This window comes from Salmo salar, chromosome 10, assembly GCF_965601325.2.
Source record: "Salmo salar chromosome 10, fSalSal1, whole genome shotgun sequence".
Classification (NCBI taxonomy): domain Eukaryota; kingdom Metazoa; phylum Chordata; class Actinopteri; order Salmoniformes; family Salmonidae; genus Salmo; species Salmo salar.
In genome coordinates this window covers 89,701,032-89,708,036 of record NC_138300.1, presented here as the reverse complement: position 1 = coordinate 89,708,036, position 7,005 = coordinate 89,701,032, and positions in this window count along the sequence as shown.

Below are 7,005 nucleotides of genomic sequence, written 5' to 3'. Positions count from 1 at the left end.
ACTGTGCCTTCAGAAAGTATATAGACCACTTGACTTATTCCACATTTTGTTGTGTTACAGCCTGAATGCAAAAAAAAATTCTCTCATCTACACACAATACCCCATAATGACAAAGTGAAAACATGTTTTTAGACATTTTTGGAAATGTGTTGAAAATGTAAATACAGAAATATCTCATTTACGTAAGTATTCACACTCCTGAGTCAATACTTTGTAGAAGCACCTTCGGCAGCCATTACAAATTGGTTGTTGATCATTGCTAGACAACTATTTTCAGGTCTTGCCACAGATTTTGAAGTAGGTTTAAGTCAAAACTGCAAATCGGAAACTCAGGAATATTCACTGTCTTCTTAGTAAGTCTAGATTTGTCCTTGTGTTTTAGGTTATTGTTCTGCTGAAAGGGGAATTAATCTCCCAGTATCTGGTGGAAAGAAGACTGAACCAGGTTTTCCTCTAGGATTTTGCCTGTGATTAGCTCCATTCTGTTTTTGTTTTTTTATCCTGAAAAACTCCCCAGTCCTTAACGATTACGAGCATACCCATAACATGATGCAGCCAACACTATGCTTGAAAATATGGAGAGTTGGTACTCAGTGATGTGTTCTATTGGATTTGCCGCATACATAACACTTTGTAGTCAGGACAAAAAGTAAATTGCTTTTCCACATTTTGTGCAGTATAACTTTAATGCCTTGATGCAAACAGGATGCCTGTTTTGGAATATTTTTGTTCTGTACAGGCTTCCTTCTTTTCACTCTGTCAATTAGATTAGTATTGTGAAGTGACTACAATGTTGTTGATCCATCCTCAGTTTTGTCCTATCACAGCCATTAAACTCTAACTACTTTAAAGTCACCATTGGCCTCATGGTGAAATCCCTGAGTGGTTTCCTTGTTCTCCGGCAACTGAGTTAGGAAGGATGCCTGTATCTTTGTAGTGACTGTGTATTGATACACAACCCAAATTGTAATAAATAACTTCACCATGCTCAAAGGGATATTCCATGTTCAATGTTTTTTTTTTTTTTTTTTATCAGAAAACCTCCCTGCTCTTTGTGGTTGAATCTGTGTTTGAAATTCACTGCTCGACTGAGGGACCATTTGTAGGGTGTGGGGTACAGAGATGAGGTAGTCATTCAAAAATTAAACACTATTATTGCACACAGTGTGCTGACAGTGTCAACAGCAAAACACCATCTCACCACCTCTATGCTTCCCGGTGGGAACCACACATGCGGAGATCCATTTACCTACTCTGCATCTCACAAAGACACGGTGGTTGGAACCAAACATCTCAAATTTGGACTCATCAGACCAAAGGATAGATTTCCATCGGTCTAATGTCCATTGCTCGTGTTTCTTGGCCAAAGCAAGTCTCTTCTTCTTATTGGTAGTGGTTTATTTGCAGCAATTCGACCATGAAGACCTGATTCACGCACTCTCCTCTGAACAGTTGATGTTGAGATGTGTCTTTTACTTGACCTACTTGAAGTATTTATTTGGGCTGCAAATTCTGAGGCTAGTAACTCTACTGAACTTATCCTCTGCAGCAGAGGTTACTCTGGGTCTTCCTTTCCTGTGGCGGTCCTCACGAGAGCCAGTTTCATCATAGCAATTGATGTTTTTTGCGACTGCACTTGAAGAAACTTTCAAAGTTCTTGAAATGTTCCGCATTGACTGACGTTCATGTCTTAAAGTAATGATGGACTGTCTTTTCTCTTTGCTTATTTGAGCTGTTCTTGCCATAATATGGATTTGGTCTTTTACCAAATAGGGCTATTTTCTCTATTCCACCCCTACTTTGTCAAAACACAACTGATTGGCATTAAGAAGGAAAGGAATTCCACAAAATAACTTTTAACAAGGCACACCTGTTAATTTAAATGCATTCCAGGTGACTACCTCATGAAGTTGGTTGAGAGAATGCCAAGAGTGTGCAAAACTGTCATCAAGGCAAAGGGTGGCTACTTTGAAGAATCTCAAATATAAAATATATTTAGATTTTGTTTAACACTTTTTTTGGTTACTACATGATTCCATATGTGTTATTTCATAGTTTTGATGTCTTCATTATTATTCTACAATGTCGAAAATAATAAAAATAGAAAAACCCTTGAATGAGTAGGTGTGTCCAAACATTTAACTGGTACTGTACATGCATACACACTCCGAGAGAGGCCTGTACACTCTCCAGAGCTGTGGAGAGCAAGACATCCTCATATTTATTCAAATACACCTTCTCTCTTATGTTTTCTGTTACTTCTCTTGGATGGTTAAGTGACTTTGTGAGCCCCAAGTGATTTTCCCAGCTTGTCTCCTTCCTTCACTGACTGCTCACTTCCACCTTGCTGTTACCCTTCAAATACCTTTTTAAACTCACTCAACTTTCACTATTTATTTTGCTCAGTTTAATTTTACCACTGTTCACCTCTCACCTAACTTGCGAGCATGTATGAAGGTGAACTTGAAATACTTGTGTGCAACCTGCGCTTGACGATGATGCCAAAATAACTTCCTCCAGTAGAACAATAAAGCTTATCAAACTTAATCAAATTTACTTAGAGCCTTTACTACGAGCCTTGCCTCGTGACAAAACAACAGATTGAAAGAAAGGGGAAGAGGATAGATAAAGAAGACATAAAGATCAGATTAAAGGCCAAGGGAATGTGGAAGAGAGAGATGGCTGAGAAGCAACATTTATATACACTGCTCAAAAAAATAAAGGGAACACTTAAACAACACAATGTAACTCCAAGTCAATCACACTTCTGTGAAATCAAACTGTCCACTTAGGAAGCAACACTGATTGACAATACATGTCACATGCTGTTGTGCAAATGGAATAGACAACAGGTGGAAATTATAGGCAATTAGCAAGACACCCCCAATAAAGGAGTGGTTCTGCAGGTGGGGACCACAGACCACTTCTCAGTTCCTATGCTTCCTGGCTGATGTTTTGGTCACTTTTGAATGCTGGCAGTGCTTTCACTCTAGTGGTAGCATGAGACGGAGTCTACAACCCACACAAGTGGCTCAGGTAGTGCAGCTCATCCAGGATGGCACATCAATGCGAGCTGTGGCAAGAAGGTTTGCTGTGTCTGTCAGCCTAGTGTCCGGAGCATGGAGGCGCTACCAGAAGACAGGGCAGTACATCAGGAGACGTGGAGGTGGCCGTAGGAGGGCAACAACCCAGCAGCAGGATCGCTACCTCCGCCTTTGTGCAAGGAGGAGCAGGAGAAGCACTGCCAGAGCCCTGCAAAATGACCTCCAGCAGGCCACAAATGTGCATGTGTCTGCTCAAACGGTCAGAAACAGACTCCATGAGGGTGGTATGAGGGCCCGACGTCCACAGGTGGGGGTTGTGCTTACAGCCCAACACCGTGCAGGACGTTTGGCATTTGCCAGAGAACACCAAGATTGGCAAATTCGCCACTGGCGCCCTGTGCTCTTCACAGATGAAAGCAGGTTCACACTGAGCACGTGACAGACGTGACAGAGTCTGGAGACGCAGTGGAGAACGTTCTGCTGCCTGCAACATCCTCCAGCATGACCGGTTTGGCGGTGGGTCAGTCATGGTGTGGGGTGGCATTTCTTTGGGGGGCCGCACAGCCCTCCATGTGCTCGCCAGAGGTAGCCTGACTGCCATTAGGTACCGAGATGAGATCCTCAGACCCCATTGTGAGACCATATGCTGGTGCGGTTGGCCCTGGGTTCCTCCTAATGCAAGACAATGCTAGACCTCATGTGGCTGGAGTGTGTCAGCAGTTCCTGCAAGAGGAAGGCATTGATGCTATGGACTGGCCCGCCCGTTCCCCAGACCTGAATCCAACTGAGCACATCTGGGACATCATGTCTCGCTCCATCCACCAACGCCACGTTGCACCACAGACTGTCCAGGAGTTGGCGGATGCTTTAGTCCAGGTCTGGGAGGAGATTCCTCAGGAGACCATCCGCCACCTCATCAGGAGCATGCCCAGGCATTGTAGGGAGGTCATACAGGCACGTTGAGGCCACACACACTACTGAGCCTCATTTTGACTTGTTTTAAGGACATTACATCAAAGTTGGATCAGTCTGTAGTGTGGTTTTCCACTTTAATTTTGAGTGTGACTCCAAATCCTCCATGGGTTGATAAATTGGATTTCCATTGATTATTTTTGTGTGATTTTGTTGTCAGCACATTCAACTATGTAAAGAAAAAAGTATTTAATAAGATGATTTCTTTCATTCAGATCTAGGATGTGTTGTTTAAGTATTCCCTTAATTTTTTTGAGCAGTATAGATTGTAGACAGTTGCTGCTGTTGTCAATGGAAAGGAGTCTTATTAGTGTGAAGAACCTACTGTAACCTTTAATCCTCCACTGAGTGGCACGTCCTGACCAGTAAAAGGGGTTATTTGTTATTGTAGTTTGGTCAGGGCGTGGCAGGGGGTGTTTGTTTTGTGTGTTTCGGGGTTTTTGATTTATGTTCTATATTTTCTATTTCTATGTTTATTCTAGTTTTCTATTTCTGTTGTTTTTTCAATGACCTCCAATTAGAGGCATCTGGTTGTCGTTGTCTCTAATTGGAGGCCATTTTTAAGTGTGTTTGTTTTTCACTTGTGTTTGTGGGTGGTTGTTCCTAGTATAGTCTGTGCACCTTACTGGACTGTTTTCGTCGTTTGTTTTGTTTAAGTGTCTTCTCTTTAATAAAGTAAAGAAGATGATCCATATACCTGCTGCATTTTGGTCCACTCCTTACGACACACGTGACACTGAGGTTGATGTCTCAAACCTCACACTAACTCAAACACAAATCTTTACCCTCACACTGACCCTGATTTAAACACCTACAAAATCCCAATTTGAACCCTAAATGAGTCCCCCGGGTGTATTTATACACCACCCAAAGTATAATTAATAACTTCACCATGCTCAACCGGATTTCAATGTCTGCTTTTTTTTCTTCTCACATATCTACCAATAGGTGCCCTTCTTTGCGAGGAATTGGAAAACCCCTCTGGTTTTTGTGGTTGAATCTGTGTTTTAAATTCATAAGTCTGTTTGTCAAATTTCTGCCCTGCTTGAGCTGCCCAGTCAACTGTAAGTGCTGTTATTGTGAAGTGGAAACATCTAGGAGCAAAAATGGTTCAGCTGCAAAGTGGTAGGCCACACAAGCTCACAGAACTCGTCTGTCCTCGGTTGCAACACTCACTACCGAGTTCCGTCAGCACAAGAACTGTTTGTCGGGAGCTTCATGAAATGGGTTTCCATGGTACAGGAGCCGCACACAAGCCTAAGATCACCATGTGCAATGCCAAGCGTTGGCTGGAGTGGTGTAAAGCTCAAAGGCATTGGACTCTGGAGCTGTGAAAACGTTCTCTGGAGTGATGAATCAGGCTTCACCATCTGGCAGTCCAACGGACTAATCTGGGTTTTGCGGATGCCAGGAGAATGCTACCTGCCCCAATGCATAGTGTCAACTGTAAAGTTTGGTGGAGGAGAAACAATGGTCTGGGCTGTTTTTCATGGTTCGGGCTAGGCCCCTTAGTTACAGTGAAGGGAAATCTTAACTCTACAGCATAAACTTATGTTCTAGATGATTCTGAGCTTCCAAATTTGTGGCAACAGTTTGGGGAAGGCCCTTTCCTGTTTCAGCATGACAGTGCCCCTTTGCACAAAATGAGGTCCATACAGAAATGGTTTGTCGAGATCAGTGTGGAAGAACTTGACTGGCCTACACAGAGCCCTGACCTCATCCACATCGAACACCTTTGGCATGAATTGGAATGCCGACTGTGAGCCAGGCCTAATTGCCCAACATCAGTGCGAGACCTCACTAATGCTCTTGTGGCTGAATGGAAGCAAGTCCCCGCAGCAATGTTCCAACATCTAGTCGAATGCTTTCCCAGAAGAGTGGAGGCAGTTTTAGCAGCAAAGGGGGGACCAATTCCATATGAATGCCCATTATTTTGGAATGAGATGTTCGACGAGCAGGTGTCCACATACTTTTGTTCATGTAGTGTATCTGGCACACACTTCACCTCCAAGCATGTGTAGCTGTCTCTCATCAAGGGCTTCGTTTTCAAACGGGGAAGCTGATTTTAAAATAGCCAACACCTTTGGGAGGATAATTATAAACAATCACTGACACAAGAATCTCAAATAACAGCAGGAGCAAATAGCCAGTATGCCTTCCCTCCCTGCTATCCAACCACTGGAAGCTCCTAAAGGCTTTGGTAACACTTCATCCAGGTATAATTCCTTAGAACTTCTTATAAGCATACTTGAGCATTTACAATGTCTTATAACAAGGCTTATAATTTAGTTTCCCAATGGATCAAACTGTCTGTTATTTAGTCTGAATGATTAAAGGGGTCATACTGTACATGCTCATAAAAAGTAATACAATGCATTATATCTCAAACCATCTCTGAGGTGTTTCCTGTTCACTATCATGGTTTCTTAATCAAGCATAGCATAAATTCATTTCTACCATGAAAGTGCTTATTAGGGTCCGTAGTGCTTATGCATTTGAAGAGAGGGTGATCATAGAGCAGTGCATAAGGTGATTTGTGATATGTCTCAAAATCACTTCAAAAGGCACCTACACTTCCACCTAGGCATGTAGCCTAGGTTAGGCCACTTTATTGTATAACTAAATGTTTCATTGATTAAACTTTACATTAATTATTGTAATACATTTGACAACAACCTCTCTTTCAGATGTGGTACTTTCCATAAATGTAGCCTATTGGACAATTCGCTTCGGCAGCCGACAACAATGTAGACATTCCCTTTAAGTGGCAACCTTAGGGGACATAGAAATTATTCTGATGTAAATGCATAGAATTCAATAGATTTTCTTTATCAAATGCAAAAGCACATGAGTTTAACAGGATCAGTTAGGGCAGGCTATAGCCGTATCACGTTAAAAAAAACTAGCTTATTGCTGCATCTTCTTTTTGATGGTGGAAAAAAGAGACCATCCCTTTAAATAAAACTTGATGATTCCATTAGAACCGCAG